Here is a 17,986-nt window from a genome sequence, read left to right as displayed (position 1 = left end):
GGTTAAAGGCCACTTGTACCTAGTTGCCCGTATTTACTCTATGCTTGGTGTTCCCACACTTGTACTTTTCAGGTGGCGACTATCCATCACTATCACTTTATTCTTTATTATTTATTCTTTCAGTGATAATAGAATAACAAAGGCATGTCACAACATTGTGATTGCTAGAGTTCACACACACACACACACACACACACACACACACTCTCTCTCTCTCTCTCTCTCTCTCTCTCTCTCTCTCTCTCTCTCTTTCTCTCTCTCTCTCTCTCTCTCTCTCTCCAACTTCCATAGCTCTTGCTTGCTTTCTCTTATGTTTTTACTATTGCTCGACCCTTCCACCTTTCATTGAGTAAGAAGCAGCCCATTGTGGACACTTTTAGTTGTAAAGCTGAGTACATGTCAGCTTTCATAACTATGATTGAGTGTGCTTTTGGTGGAGATATCTCTTGATTGATTTGAGTGTTGGATTGTCATTTTCCACTACCATCTTCATCACTATTGATAATCAAAAGACATTGGCTATCACACTAATCCAATGTTTTGTGCACACACTAAGCACATTGAGGCGCACTATCATTATGTCAGGGAGAGACTCTCTTTAGGAGAGGCAGATTGGCCTATATGTCGATACAAGACAATCCTATACATCTTTTCATGAAGGCTTTACCTCATGATAAGTTCTAAGCTTTTCACAAAGATTTGGGATAACTTCCCATTTGAATTGTTTTAGACAATTGAGCATGCCGCTTTCCTATATTTGAATGCTAGCTCTTATTCATTGCATAACTCCCAAGGGGGACTTTTTATTATATTTTAGTAGCGATGTGTGTTTACTTAGGACCATTGGGGCACTTCTTTCCCTCTTTAGGAGGTTTTTTTTCTTGACCTTGTATATATGACTATTCACCTTCAGGGCATACTTAGCCTTGGAAATATTTTCTATTGATACCTCTCAATAAACTTTGAGTTGTGCTCTCTCAAGCTTATGCTTCTCCAAGTTGTGTATGCATATTCTTGCAGCCCTAAATCCAACATTGAAACCACGTATATGAGTAGGTGTAGGCAATAGTTGAATGTAGATGTTTACAAGCATCATCTTTGGTCTAGCTTAGAGGCTTCTTGCTTATAGTAAATGGTTGCCCATAGTTCCTTAGATCACCCATTTCTTCCTAGCATGATGCAAATAGTAATGGTCTACTACTTGCATTTTCTACTATCCAACTTATTCTATTTGTTTAATCAAGTAGTAATAGTCTACTACATATAATTTCTACTATTCAACTTATTTTGTTTGTCTAATCAAGTGGTGTTTCTAGCATCTAAATTTTGGTGGTGTATTACTAGTAAGGCACTTATTTCCTATCTTCTTTACTACTTTAAGGCTTTTAATTTACCTATTTGCCATTATCATGTGTTAATAGAGTGAGAATACCCCTTTGTAGTAAATCTTGCAACATGTGACTATGGATGGTTAAGGCTACTACCACAAATTTTGGTCATGGTTATCAACATAGCCTATCTCACATCAAATAGTATTGTAATAGTGGGTTGAGTTGTATTTGAGGTGAGATGTGTCGAGCACAAATCAATGGGAGTGTAACAATCAAACCTTTGTCATGTAAGGAACAGATTAATATGATCCCATATTTTTCTCCCTCTCAATAGCTCAACCAATTGAGCCTATGAGCATGAATAGGCACTATATGAATGTAGATGCCTACATTCATTAGCTTGGATCACACAATGGTATTGGGTCAAATTGGATAGAATAAACTAGAGATAATTGACCGTCACTATTTGCATCTTGCTAGGGAGACATTGGGTGAACTAAGGAGTTATTGAACAAAAACTTTCTATGATAAGGAAGGCAGTAATAAAGGTAACAACAAGTTGGTTTCCTACCATGTTAAGAAACATGTTGAACATGCCTATGGTTAACATTCTTGACACGATGTATTGTTAACGTTGTTGCCATATCCTCTCTCATAGCAAACAACATTGTGGTAGCATGTTGACGTATGCCTAAGGTCAGATGTGTGCATCATAAGTTAATGGGATTCTAATAACCAAATATATGTCATGCAAGGAGGAGTCTAATCTAACCCTTGTTTTTCCTCCATCCCAACCCAATGGAGTCTACTTGTAGGACTAGGGACAAGCATTAGCTAAATGCAAATGCCTATGTAGGCATTAACTTTGATTCAATTGAAGGTGCACTCTCACTCTATTGATAGTTATTAAAAGTAGCAAATAGAAAAAGTACAAAACTTTGATTCAATTGAAGGGGTATTCTCACTCTATTGATACATAATAGTTATTAAAAGTAGTAAACAGAAAAAATACAAACCTTGCAATAGCAAACAAGAGCCAAAATGGTTACCTTTCAAGTAAGGCACCATTGCAAATTAGAGCCCATGGGACTATTGATTAGATGAACAAGGTAGCTATTGTGTTGGGGGTAAGTTGGGTAGTAGAAAATAGGGATAATAGACCATTGGTATTTGCATCACATTAGGGACCTGTTGGGTAACCATTTACTATAACTAGGAAGCCATTACCAAAGGTTGCAACATGTTGGGGTCCTACCGTGTCAAGAAGAATGTTGAACATGCCTATGATTAAGGCTGTTGCCATAGCATATGGTTAAGGCAACATCACATCCTCTCTTATAGAAAACATCACTGAGGGAGTGGGTTGACCTATGTCTAAGGTGAGATGTGCAACACATGTTAATGGGAGTGTAATAACTACATCTGTGTCACACAAGGATAAGACTGATCTAATCCCAATTTTTTCTCCATCTCATCACAATTGAGCCGACTTGTATGAGTAGGGGATAGGCACTAGTCGAAAGTGGATGCCTATAGGCATTAGCCTTCATTCAACTAATGGGGAACTTTCACTATATTGACATATGGTAGTTGTAAAAAGTGGAAAATAGGATACTTGTGAAATAAGAAAATAACTTATCTCATTATAGCAAAGAAGAGTGAGAGGACCTCCTTAAACCAAGTGAAAGTACTAATAATTTTGCTCATAAGTAAGCTCAAAAGGATAATGTAGATAACTACATCAAATCAATGTTTAGAAATTAGATGCATAAACTTCATATGATCAAGTTCTAACAAAGGTAGATGAGAAACCTAAGAAACTAAATTATACCAAACTTAGAGCCATGGAAATAAATTTCCTTGTAGTACAAGTTCTTGTACCTACATGTGGCATTACTCTTAGCAACCATTATAGAACTTGATGATAGAACCCCAAATATTACCAATCAAATATCCATTTATTAGCATTCATGAAAGAATAGCCTTTCCATTGGTTGCAAATGGCACACCTCAACCCTTTCTTGATTGTTGGAAATCTTACTTTGATGCTCATTACTCCCTAAGTTCGTGAAAATCCTTAAACAATCTTACTTATCAAGTCTAACTTAGCATCCATTCCAAGGCTAACAACTATCTTACTCCTCAAGTCTAACTTAGCATCCATTCCAAGGCTAACAACTATCTTACTCCTCAAGTCTACAATTCAAGTAGGATGATAATTTCCAACTACTACCCTTGCCTTGGATGATATGACCACCTCAAATGCTGCACATTTGAAATGGACTCTACCATTCATATGTTGCTTTTGTTTCTTGAGTGTATATTTAGAAGTGTGAGTCCATGATAATATTTTGTATACCTCTCCACTATTGATCTAATCCCTTTATTGATTCATAAAGCTAGCAATGCCAATACCACCAAAATAGTTGTAGAGAAAATTGTCACTCATATGATTGCCTTTGTCCCTCATTAAGTCAAAAAGAGTGGATTTTGTGAGGCCATAAGGCTCCTGCAAGGCCAAACTAGAATACCTTTTGGAACACCCACATCATGATACTTACAAAACTGAGGCTTGTGATCTCAAAGCAATTCTAAGTCCTGTTATTACAAACAAAGGTTACCATGCATAGAAATTATTATATTTCTATCATAGTGAGTTATCCAATAGTTTAGCAATCTTTGCAATCACATAGAATACTTGGACTTACCATTAAAAGCTTAGGATCACACTCAGATTATGCTAAGACTTCCCTTCTTATCATCATGTTATATATTGTCATTTAGCAAATCACATAAGTAAACAAAGCCATAGATTTGATAGTTGCTATATTTGTTATTGCATGGTTAGAGTGATATATTTATTATTGCATGGGCAAAATGATATATTTAGGCTTTGAGATACAACTAAGATATTCTCTTCATGTAGAATGTTTTAGTATACAATTTTGATTGTATTCCATCAAATAATTATGCTAAAAAGCTCATACTTAAAATAAGGATGAAAATATGATAAATTATTTTTTTTTAAAATTAAGTTCAGATTGAGGCCAATTTACTTGCAACCTAAAATGGGTAGAACAACTAAAACATTATGCATTAGTAGGGGCCATAAGAGATCTCATCATGAAGTACAAGATCATGAAGATTAGAAAGTAATTTGAGCAATTCAATAACTTGAGGTAAAGAGCATTGAAGAAGCTTGAGAAGCACAATTTAGTTTACATAGAAACTCAAATCTATATTGTAATGTGATTTTTCAAATTTTGGTACCATAATACATCTTTTGCTAGATTACCTTATTATGAGATAGTGTGGTTTTTTACTAGAAGAAGATATATAATATATAATTTATGTCTCATTCTACTACATTATGATAGATTTTGTTAAAGTATCATGCAATAATTGACACTTGTTATCTAAAAGTGTTACAACACCTATATGCTCACATTATTTAGGCCTCATATTGTTACTTTCCTAATAATGGGGAGTGTAAAAGATCCACAATGTCAAACTTAAAAGAAGGTCCACGGTTACAATCCATCTCTCCATGTAGCTCTGTGTATCGGAGGTGGCCTTTAAGCATCATCACCAGTTCCTCTTTTATGTCTAATGATGCACACATGGAAGAGTGTACGGTAGATAATGAAGGCATTGGCAATATCTTGGATCTTTTACTTTCTTGTAACAAACATAAGAGGAGTGATGCTGAAATGCTATGTGGTGATTCTCCAACTTAAAAAAAATAGATTGACACTGTGGTTGTGGATGATCATTCACTTGAATCATAGGAGGATTACAAAATTTTCTTTGAGGTGAATCCTTAGTAGGTGTTAGACCTCTTGGCTACTACCCTATAGAAGAACATGGAGGACATATTTGAAGGCTTGACTAGAAAGGTGGTGCGAGATGCGGTAAGGTTTATACAAAGATAGTGTCTGATTTTTTTACTAGCAAACCTCCTAAGACTATGAAGGTGGCCATATGGTTTAATATCATGCTTAAGACCAATGGAGAGATTGATTAGATTTGTGGAGGGTTCAAGGGGTTTTTGGAGGTTTGGTTCCAATAGTAAGGAAGCTACTCAAAAGGTATTGGAGCAAGGTGTCTACTTCTAGGGGCTTGACTTGGTCTACATCATGGCACGGTATTTTATGAGCTCAAGAAAAACTCCATTAGAAAGGATTGTCCCATATGTGTGAAGATGTCAAGTCTCCTTGTATATTGATGGAATATGCTAGCTAATGTAGCCAAGGGGATTGGAAAGCCTTCCACATTCCTCTCTTGCTATCTGTTTTTAGATATTGCATATCTCATTTTAGATATTGTAAACCAAAGATGGATTTCCTTGATGATGATATTCTGTATATCGGTGAGCTTTAGTTCAAACTCATATTGAGAAAATTTGTGGAGTTCTTACTACAACTGTGACTTACGTTGCCACTATTACAAGATCCACAAACAAATGGAGAGGAGCGATAACATGCAAAACTTGTGAAATCAAAAGCGTCCTTGGTGGAGATGGCCAAGTAGAGCCCTCAATAAGGTGGACAGTCCAAGAAAATGATGAGAACGGATTCAAAAAGCTTGCTAATTTGAATCATTCAAATAATGAAGGTGTTATTATCAAGTTGCCCTTGCTTCTTTCAATATAAAATGCCTCAATGGAGAAGCCAAAAGAGCCTTTGGAATTGAGTGTATATGCACTAGTTTGATGAAATTCTCATTTAAGAGTATAAATTACATAATAGAGTGGGTCCACTTTTGCAATTAGAGACTACACTTGTTTTGTGATTGGTATATAATAGAGGTCCAAATCAAGATGCCTCACATGGTAAAGAGTAATACAAATTCAAAACTAATATTTAACTCACAGGATGGTAGCTTTTTGTAGGTCACTTGTGATTAGGAGGGCTCTTATTTGGACATTAACATTTATGGGTATATGTAACATGCCCAATTGAGGAGCCCTCAGTGGCATGATTTATTGGTCCATCGAGACACTATTTCTAGGTAATGCCAATTGGTATTCCCCTTAGAATAACATGAGGTTTGCTACCTAGCTTTCTTGAGCCCACTTCACAATGGAAGGTTTCGGTTATAACTCGTAAGGATGGATATGAATCCGGGTTCCTAATTAGACACTAAGATCACATAATAACTCAACTAGAATCGGTCCTTGAGCCACTGCATTTGCAAGTCAATTCAAACCAAATCAGATTGATGCTACACTTCGTTTACTATGAGTGAGAAACGAGGGGGAGTAATATGCATCAACCCCTCTACCCATGAGGTATAATCTTGACTTTGTTCAACTAAAAATGTATTGATTGGGGTCTAAGATAACAAAATAGGTAGTCAAACATTCGGCCACTTTCCTAAATCTAGTGCCTTGAAGGAAAACTCTCAACTTACTAAGACGACCCATTCATAGGACGAACCCATCAGGGATCTTGCCCTCCCACTTTCCTCGGGGTGTGTTTTAGTTATCTAATTATCCTAACACATTTATGTTTGAAATGCAAAAATAGGTTCCTTAATCAACCATTAAACATTGATTCCTTCATGTACATTATGATCATAGACACAAAGACAATGTCAAACATCCCTTTTGAAAGCATGTGAAAAAGAATGTATTTATCCCACACCTTCTCCAAGGTGCAAAGCCAACTTGGCATTCCATCCCTTAATTTGAGATTGGTATCCAATCTTAGGTATACGATCCACCAATCTACCCTTATCTAGCATTAGGGCTTTTTAGAAAGTCTATCCTGGGTTACATAGGGGTTGGATGATTCCTAGGAGCATGAGGGGTTTACTAGCTAGTGGCCCCTCTGGCACCCTCACCTCCTTCTATTCAAGGGTTCCCTATGGAGAGACCTCTTGTATTTGGGGTTGGGTTCCTAACCTCTAGCATAGTCAAATAGCCCCTTGGTGAAGGGCTCTTACAACTAACCTTGGGGGAGGTTTAGTACATAATGAAATTTCTGCCCATGAGGGCATAAGAACTTTTGTGCAGATACAATCAAGCAATCAACTTATCAACAACAGTTATGAAAACATTCCTTTTCTATCACATGAATCCATCTTTAAATATTCCATAAAAGTTAGCTAACTTATCTTGGCTAGGAAGACCATCTCTTTTTTTAAACAACAACTAATTCTTAAGGACAAATTCAACAAAAGAAAACAATGTCCTTTGGATAATTTGTAAAAGAAAATACAATTCAAATTATCCTTCCTTAGAATCCAATCACAGAAGTATTCATCTTCAAGTAAACCATGTTATTCTAATAGTTTGTGTTACAAGTCTAATCTTGCCTTTCCTAATTCCTAGCTTATCTTCAACTACAAGATTACTTATCCTCTAATGAAATCCAACTTTATAAAAGGCACATGGGAGGCTTTCGAATTGAATTGCTTTTATTTGAGGAGTTTCCCTTGGGAGCCATCGTGCATCTCAAGCTCTGCTTGCTCTTCCTCAAACTTCAACAATACTAGTGCTTATCTTTGGCTTCAAGTTTTTAGGGGCCTCAACGATCTACTTTGGCTTGATGGAGGTTAGAATGAAAGTGTTTATAGTCCACTTGGTGTAATAGTACACATTTCCTCGGTCTCTTTCTTTCCCCCTGTCTCGCTTTATCTCTCTGAAGCTCTATACTTCTCTCTCTACTAATCTCTACCTCCTATCTATTTGAACTTGTTTATTTCTTCTCTATGCTTCTCTTCATCTCGTCTCCTCCTCTATTTTCTACTTTCTCTCTCTTCTTCTTCTCCTCCCCTTTTCTCCTATTCTCTCCACTATCTTCTCTTTTCCTCCTTCTCCTCCTCCTTTTTTAATTTTCCTTTTCTTTGACTCCACTTCTTCTTTCCCTTATTCTCCTCTTCTTCTTCCCTACATCTTCTTCTCTTCTCTCCTTACCTCCTTCCTCTCTCCTTCTCCCTATTCTCTTCTTTTCACCCTATGTCGCTAGGCAAGAAAACACTAAGGCTAACTATCAAGCTTAATGGCCAAGGCTAATATAGCCTTAATAGGGGGTAATAATAGTCCTCCCCTCTATCGTCCTTATCGCGAGTGCTCGACTCCTCTTGGTCATGCCATCAACTCTCTCTCTCTCTCTCTCTCTCTCTCGATGCCTTTGAGGCAGACTACGGATGAAGCATTTCTTTGATGATTAAGGCAGGGAAGCTTTAGACGTTCAGCATGGCGGCAACTGGCGGTTGGCGTAGAGTACGATGGGCTGATGATGGGGACACGACGGCTGATGGCAACTGGCTGCTTTATTTCATTTTTACCTTTGTTTTTGCAAAGTTAAAGGTTCAACTCTTTAATCTTCCCCCCCGTAATCGCTCGTTCGCATGCAGCCGGCTCGGGGTCATCACGGTATGATGAGGCAAGGCTGAAGAAAGAGAGTGATACAAGCTTGGAAACTTAAACGTACAATGCAGCTTGATATAGGGTGACTTCAACATGGACTTGGAGGAAGGAAATGCCTCTACTTCATCTTCTCTAGCACATGGAGAAGAACTGTAATAATGGGAATGGGCTACCTCATCAACTAAGTTTGGTAGGTATTAGCATCTATCAACAAGGCAGCAACCTACGCCTAACATTCAATTCACTTAATCACATAGCTTTTGGGCCCACTTGGATAGATGTTGCTACTTAGAAATGGTCTACTTGGATGTGCAATAGAGAGAAAAGTGAGCTTGAATTGGTAGACATTGTATATAAGTAATCTGTGAAGCAATGAAAGGCAAGAAACTCAATGATGAGGAATTCACTCTACTCCAATGAGTCATAGAGATTGTGACAAGCTACTATGCAAAGAGAAATGGAGAAAGTAAATCTACTTTTCAACCAAATTGCATCTCAACTGAATCCATAGCCACATTGAAAAGAAAGAGGCTAAGGAAAAGCTTGATACTCCTCAAAGGCCAAGAAAGAGGGTGGATTAGGAATCAAAAAGAGGTGGCAAAAGTATGCAAAAATTATTTGCTTGAATTGTATAGGCAGAGGGATGTTGGCACAATGGGATGCTATGGTTATCCTCCATGATAACATGAAATAAGTAATATCCAATGCTAATGATGCTAGATTGATAAGAGAATTCACCTAAGAGGAATTGTCAATTGCATGTGAAAGTATGGGAACTAGGATGGCATGAGTGTCAAATAATGAAATACTTTTGGCCCAAGCTTAAAGACCAAGTATAGAGATTGATAAATCATCAATGGAAGGTAGGTAGCCTATCACCTTCTTGGAGAAAGAGAGTGATCACCTCACATCCCAAACAAAATCAAAGCACTAAAAGGAGCCATTGAAGGTCCATCTCTCTCATGGGAGTCATATATAAGGTTTTTACAAAGTCCTTGTCTTTAAGACAGGCCCCATCTCTCTCATACACAAAGTTTCCACAAAGAGGCTTGGCTTTAAGGCTGGTCCCCATACTACTAAGAGTCATCAATAAACATTATTATGGTTTCATAAAAGGTAGTTTGCTTTTGTGGATAATCTTTCACATGTCCACACAAGAAGGGAACATTGTTTACGAAAAGCATTTTTTACAGCTCCAATACAAAAACCTTTGGATGTGTCCACACAAGAAGGGAACATTGTTCACGAAAAGCATTTTTTATAGCTCTAATACAAAAACCTTTGGATGTGTGCACTTGTAATTTTTTTGATCCTTCAAGTTCATAAATTTATTGACTAAAATTTCAAGGTATTTTATATTCAAGCTCATAATTTAATTGTCAAAAACCTTGTATCAAATAATTCTATATTTTAAAAATTCCACTAGGGGACGAAGGGAAGCTGCTGAAGGAAGATGGAGGAGGAGGAGGAGCCAAAGATGGAGATGGCGGGGTAGGAGAAGGAGGAGCTGAAGAAGAAGTAGGCCATTGGAAGAGGATCAAGGAGAAAGAGTCAAAGATGAAGAGGTAGGGTGAGGAGGAGGAAGAGACGAGCCATTGATTTGTTGGAGGAGGATCGAGGAGGAGCCGAAGATGAAGATGGAGGGCGAGGAGGCCCTTGGACAGTAGGACAATGGAGGAGGATCAAGGAGGAGGAGCTAAAGATGAAGATGGAGAATGAGGAGGCCACTAGGAGGAGTTGAAGATGAAGATGGAGGGCAATGAAGATGAAGACGTAGGGAGGTGACAGATGATGGAGGTATAGAAGTTGGACTCAAGGAGTCGAATGAGCTGGAGCATGGAAGATGAAAAATACCAAGGACTCAAGGAGATGGGAGTGAAAAAATAATTAAAAAAATGGTCAAAACTCACTTTGGATGCTACCCATCCTTCCCATTCTACTATCTAGAATCTACCCATTCCAAATTTCAATTTCCAAACTTCAATGCACTGCCCAACCACCCAAAACTATTAACACCTAATAAATGAAATTCTGTCACCAAATATTCTTCTAATCTTTCTCATATTTTTAATCATTAATAATTATACCTGTCAAGTGTTAAGCTATGAGTTATGCCTCAGAACTCATGACTCATGACTCATGACTCATGAATTTTTAATAATTTAGATTTATATATGTAATATTTAATAATCATATTTATGGTACATGCCATTTAAATATGCTCTATGAATATAATATCAATTCAAAAAATTCATGTCCAATCAATCCTTGCATTTATTTACTAGTCTAGATAATATTTTACATGCAAATCATTTTTGTCTCCTTTTTTATGAAATTTGCTAAACCTTTTATCCGTATTTTTAAAGGTGATTTTTGTAACATTGCAATTCATTTTACATTAAACCTCGGTTTTTCGTGAACATTGGAAGGGAATGGGAAAGGTCATCAAATCATAAGATAGTCTTCATGAAATTGGATATTGAAAAGGTGTCCTAGCAAGGTAAATTGTCACTATTTGAGAAAATTCAAGCTAAAGATGGATTCAAGAAAAGAATTGTGGATCTTGCATTCCTCCTTCGAGATGGTGTGGAGGTTTTTGCACCATAGATGGCTCATTAATGGATCTCTTCATAGTCCAAAGAGGTGTTTGTTAGGGGTTTACATTGAGCCCATTGTTATGTGTGATCTCCACATAGCCATCGTTCTGCATGATTGACATACAAATCAAAAGGGATGGTTTGGAAGGCATCAGATTGCAAGGAAAGAAAATCATAGATCAGGGCTTCACATATCACTTGCTAAACTAAAAAAGAGAAATCCAGATGAGGAAATGAAAACTTTGGATATTTATGAGAAATCTTTTGGATTCAAAACCAATTTTAACAAATCCTCTTTAATTAGCATGACTAAGGGTGATCTACTCAACTTAGGACAGAAAGTTATATTCATCAAAAGAGGCAACTTATATGGATATCTAGGCTATCTAATGGGGATTGGGATTAGTGAGTCTTCAAAGATTAATTGGATGCCTAAGAAGCTTAGGAAGAAATTGAATAGTTGGAGCACTACATGTTGCCTTTACATGTTAAGCTTAAATTTCTTAGTTCGTTTATCTTCCCAGCCATCACATTCTACTTGCCTATGATAGTATGGGGGGAGAAAGTGATAAGGTCATGGGAATCTATGCTACATAGATTCTTATGGGGTAACTAGTGGAAGGAGAGATACCTTGCCCCATTTTCTCTGAGATATGTAAAGAAGAAGCAAGGGAGGGAGAGATACCTTGCTCCAATTTATCTCAATTGTCTAAAGAAGAAGTGAAACATTTGTGGATTGCGGTTAATAGATCTTGAAGAGGAAGCTTTCAAGAGTAGAATTGAACTACTTAGGACATGCCTAGAGATGGAAACCCCTGTGAGCACATTAATGTTGACTAAAATTTCTTGCACAAGTAACATGGAGTTTTGAGTAGCTTGGGGAATCAAGAATGCAAATATAATATCATCTAAAGCTCTATTGGAAGTCACACTTAGCAAGTTGAGTGTCAGTCTTGTTCAAGATTGGGGAAAACTCTTGAAAAACATGAATGGAAATAATTGAAGCATGGATATAAATCTAGAAGGAAATGTTATTTGGACACCCGATTGTTATTCAAACTTAAATGGCATTGTTATTAGGTTATCCTTCTTAGGCTACTTAAACACTAAATGATGAGCGCCCAACCCTTACCCATAGTGTGGGTATGCAATTTTCGAAATTGGACATAGACATGAACATAAAGTCTTTGCACATCTAAAGGACACATCTTGCAAACAAGTGAAAAATAGTATGTTTATTATTTTTTGATTTGGTAGAAATGCAAAAAATGCACCCTTGCCCCATCACTTTACAAACTGGGTGAGTGAGACTCCTCATCCAAAAGTGGGCATGGAGTTCACCTACTTAGCATGTAAACAACATGTCATATACTCTCTAGAATAGGTCATAATGCATAAAGAACAGTGGGCATCCAACCCTCAAAGAAGTACTTTGATTGGATAGCACTTGGTGTGTAACTAGTCTTAGGTTGTAAAGGCATATAGTCCTGGCTAAGAAAGGGCTACAGAAAATTTATCACACTAACTAGACTTCAATTCCTAGATCATGTCATTTTGGATAAGCTTACATGCATATAACTTTTGTAAATCTTGTAAAGTGCCCAAGGAGGTTGTAGAAGTTTATGTGGGGATGCTTATCAGGTTCCCTCTCTCATATGAATTATTCTTCAGCACAAGGCGACTAAAGAAGGCTTCATCGCCCATCATGCGTGTCGAACCCTCGAAAATGTAAGTTTTTTGACAAATATGAGTTAGCTCTGAATCACTTAACAATTCCTACCAAATGATCCCAAAAAAAGCTGAATGTATGAAACATGATTAGTCATGGCTCTTCCCATGGATAAGAGGTATTTCGCATTTCATATGTCGCTTGGAGTGCAAGTTTCTTCAAATAGAATCATGGATCAACAAAGTTTGATCACATAGAAGGATAATTTTTTTCCACTTATGTTTATAAGAAGTAGCTGGATAAGATTTAAATATCATTGATGTAAACATTCAGATAGATCTTCTTTCAAGGGTTGAAATAATTGAGAATAAGATGTGAGATTTGCAGAATGAGAACTGTTCTATTGTGAGACTTGTAAAACTTCATAACATTAATTGTCTTTGATCAAATATGTATAAAACACGAGATTGTGTTAGTTTCTCTTGTCCATGTAAGACCCCCTCGCATTTCATATGACTTAGGCCTGCATTGTTTCTCTTGTGACATATGAAACATGAGAGGGTGTTAGGTTTTCTCGTCTAGAAGGCCTCCTCGCATTTCATACGTATTGTGCCTACATTGTTTTATTGAAATTTGATTTAGACTATGTGATTAGTGTTTGTTTGCTTCTTAGTGATTGTAGATAACATTATATGAGAGATCTATAGATCTTTCCTAATTCGGTTATATTATTTGTTTTTTTGGATGTTTTATATGGCTAGAACTAAGGCCACTGCAAGGAAGCAGAAAGTTGATCCTAGAGGTCTTGCTTCTTAGATCCATTAGTCCTCCAAGCCTTCCAAACTTACAAGGAAATTAAAGCCAAGAAGAAGGTTCTCACATCATGTTAGGTGCCTAAAGGAGATTAGAAGTGCAATGAAGGCTTTGAATAATGCAATTCCAAAGCTGTCTTTTTAGAGGCTTGTTAGAGAAATTTGTGATAGCATAGTCTTGATAGTTTTAGATGGACTGGGGCAACTCTCAACTATATTCACAAGGCTACAAAAGATTTTTTGATTGAGTTTTTCCAAGATTCTTATATCTGTGCTACTCATACACATAGGCTTACACTTATGGATAAAGACATGATAATTCTCAAGAGATTGAGATACAAGTTTTCAAAGGTCCTTGAGCTAGTTTTTCTTTTTTATGTGAAGAATTTCAATATTTTAAATGTGCCTCCATATAGAAAGAAGAAAAGTGATCCAGGTCTTAAGGGAAGATGTCACGCATGAAAAGCTTTTTCTAATTTCATACAATGAAAAGTAAGTAATTTTATATTTTGTTATATTTTATGAGATCTTGTTTTGCTAGATTATTGAAATATTTTTGTTTTCAGTTCTTATTGGAGCCTAATTGGAATAGAGTGTGTAGAGAGGCAATGTTTCCTCATCAATTCTATAAAAGGAAGCCATGGAAATGCCAAGTTGTAAGTTATATAATCTAGGGTCTCCTTGATATTTTGATCTTTTTGTTACATGTACTCTAAATATTTTGATCTTTCTTTTGTAATAACTCTAAATTTGACTGCCTTTTTGGTACAGAGCTATAAAAAGGTTGATTGAAGTGCTAGAGAAAAGGCCTCCCATGCCTTCTGACTTATTTGCAACAATGCAATATAGATAAGTTGTTGTAAGATCTTGATTAGTATCGTTGAAACATACTAAGAAAATTTATTCTAAAAACTACCATAAACAAGTTTCATAGTTTTACTTTATATTGTTGATTGCAGTGTCCTTATCAGGATGATAGTTACTCTTGTGGTTGGAGAGTAATTGTAAATGCCAAAATATTGGTTCAATTTATTTATCTCAATGATGATAAACTTATAAAGGTAATGTGAAACATCCTAAACTTTAAGATAGACGTTTATTGCAAAATAGTCCATTGATGATAATAATATAGTCCATTGTAAATAATAATAATAAACTAAAAATATTTTCTTACAAATGTATGACAGTTTACAAGGGATTGCTATACAAGTGAGCATGTTTGGTATATAAGAGAAAAGCTCATGAAGTACATAATGGTCAATTGTATACAATCGACAAGAATGGACAATAGTGGGGGCTTGGACATTGAAGGGGAGGATGTGTATGTAACTACAACAGGTGAAGCTATGCCTTTAACACCCAAGGCAACCAAAGCATCAAAGATAGGCAAAGCTTTAAAAAAGTAGCTTTGCCTCATTAATTGTAAGCTCTTGTGTATAAATCATGGAGATGACTGACAAAAACTTGTCATAAAATTTGTACATGTATTTTATATTGACAGTAAAGAGATCTTTTATTCAATATCCTTACATTGTATATTCTTCTCCCTCCTCATTTATATTTGTAAAAAAAAAGTTACAAATGTTTATTAATCAAGAAGTAAAATCAGATATACACCTAAGTGGATATAATATGATATAAAAAATTACTCGTTTGTTATTAAGTTGGAACACAAATGAGTATGGTAGTTTAATATGTTCATTATGTAAATCCATCCTCACTTGATGTAGTGTACATGATGATCTAACCTTTATGATTGCAATAATGTCCTTATTGTACCAAACATCACGATCCACTATAGGATATTTGCTAAAATTATCAAGATTTTGGTCTAAAGCAACCAGATTACCACAAACATAATGCCATCTACTATAATAAAAGTTAAGGATGAAATTTTGAGTAGAAATTCATATATTTACAAGCTATATTATCTATCTTACATATAAATTTTCATTCTGTCCTGGTGTCCTATCCCTCATCAACAAATTGTATAACATGATCATATGTTTGTCTCTTCACTGAAAGCATGGCCTTTGATTTTCTTATCTCAACATTAGAAAAGAAGTCAACAAATATATTAATAGGCATGAACAAAGTAACTTTGATTTGCCCATTTGAGATACTAGGTTTTAATACTCTTTGTATCTTAGAAAATATGCCCTCACTAGTAGCTGTACTTGGCAAAGGCCACTCAAAGCTTGAAAAATGGGGCAAAGGAAGGAGGGATATTGATCTCTGTTGGCTACACTACATGGGGACAATATAAGAATGGTCATAGAAAATATTTCATTCTCTGTAAGCTCTATCTTATTTCTACCTTTGTACATCTCTTCTCTAATCAAGCCATGCATCACATCAATCACATCAAAACAATAGATTCAACCAGTTGCCATTCCTCAAGATTAGAGGGATAGACATCTACAAGACAAATGAACAAATGTTATAATGGAAAACCTTAAACCAAGTTCAAGAAAAAAAAAGACGTTAAGAATAAAATCCTTACAATTTGGTTTATGCATTGGAAGATTTGAACTTCGAGGTTTTAAATATAGCTCTCTATTCATAAACACATGTTGCACCAGAACCTCTTTTTTTCTATTCTTATTTACTCCAAGCTTGAAATCTTAGATTCTACCCTTCCAAGTAGAGATGAACGAGCTCTCATATCTTCATCTTTTCCCATGTTTTGCTTGTCGCATGGTGATCCAACTGCCTTTGCTAATGGTTGTAGGAATCCATCTTCCATCTTTTTGGAATGAGTTAAACACTAATATGGATGTGATTTGGGAGCTTGGACACCTTGTGGAAGGTTTAATTTCTACACACACACACACACACACACACACACACACACACACACACACACACACACACACACACAGAGCACTAAGCTACCACAAGAAAGGAGGAAAAAACACGAGGGATAAAAGAAAGGAGGGAAAAAAAAGTGCCAAGCTCTTTATTAATTTGAATTTAGATTAAACATGTCATTATCATTAATCCAAACATATTATTAAATAAAATTGACGAGGACCATATATCATTAATGCAAAGAATGTCATAATCACGAATATAAGAGGCTAAAAATAGATATTGATAATACAAATTTGTAATATTATTATGTATACATTTTTTGTAAAATGATTTTTTCTATATATTTTAAAATAGAACTTCCATTACGGAGGCTCTGCACCTATTGGTCTAGAGTACACACTCTCTATCTCCTAAAAGACATTTTTGAGACCTCAAAACTCCCCTAATATCTATTGGTATGAAGTGCATAGGTGAGCCTTTGGCTCTTGTTCATTCAGATGTATGTGGTCCTATGCCTTGTCAGTCACTAGGTGCTACAAAGTACTTTGTCACATTCATTGATGATTACTTATATAAGCTCAAGGCTTTATCACATTCATTGATGATTACTCATATAAGCTCAAGACTTTCCCTATTAAGTAAAAATTGGATATCTTGTCTACCTTTCAATGTTGGCTTGCTCTTGTGAGAACCAATCTAGGTATATGCTAAAATGCCTTGGTTAGATAATGGGGTGAGTATGTCTCAAAAGCCTTTGAACAATTTTTCGATGAGTAGGATATTAAGTGCTAGTTGACCGCTCCCTACACTTCTACCCAGAATGGTATTTCCAAACACATGAACAGGATGATTCAAGAGAGAGTCCGCTGTGTATGCTTAGCTAGGTAGGCTTATCCCAGATGAGGCAGTTACTACGATCATATAATTGATTAACAGGTCTCTTTGAACTACTATGAATTGCCAAGTTCTAGAGGAGGTATGGATTGAAAAACTTGCATCATATGCTTATTTGTGTGTCTTTGGTTGTGAGGTATTTTGCCATGCTCCCAAGGACAAGTGTAATAATCTAGATCCTAAGTTTGTGAAATGCATCTTTCTTGGTTATGGGGATACATGTGAGATGAACTATCACCAATGAGATCTACAAGCTCACAAGGTTATCTGCACCCATGATATCATTTTCCATGAGAAAAATATGCATAAGCAACTTGAGCAAGTAGTTGAGGTGTCAAGAATCGCGTGGTGGGGGGACTTGCTCAAGATGGTGCGCCAAACACACACAAAATGCACAAGGAGAAGCTCACTCAAGAGACAAGAAGGGAGATGGAGGCCAAAACGTTTTCTTGCTGGTTTCTTCTTCTTCTTCCACACTCTTTACAATGTACACA

The 17,986-nt window shown here is 36.2% G+C and overlaps 1 long non-coding RNA gene across 1 annotated transcript; it reads left to right on the top strand.

Annotated features, from left to right (window-relative positions):
- Positions 1-8,337: 8,337 nt before the first annotated feature.
- LOC148024571 (uncharacterized) lies at positions 8,338-15,100 on the top strand. The gene is made up of 6 exons (XR_015693248.1): positions 8,338-8,896; positions 12,945-13,031; positions 14,351-14,440; positions 14,556-14,643; positions 14,744-14,845; positions 14,972-15,100. It is a non-coding gene; the product is annotated as an uncharacterized LOC148024571 (long non-coding RNA).
- Positions 15,101-17,986: the final 2,886 nt, after the last annotated feature.

The sequence above is a fragment of the Lygodium microphyllum genome, chromosome 15 (assembly GCF_053477565.2).
Source record: "Lygodium microphyllum isolate KBCC chromosome 15, Lygodium_microphyllum_v1.1.10, whole genome shotgun sequence".
NCBI classification, from domain to species: domain Eukaryota; kingdom Viridiplantae; phylum Streptophyta; class Polypodiopsida; order Schizaeales; family Lygodiaceae; genus Lygodium; species Lygodium microphyllum.
Note: the sequence above shows the minus strand (reverse complement) of the source record. Positions and strands in the feature narration are given on the sequence as shown.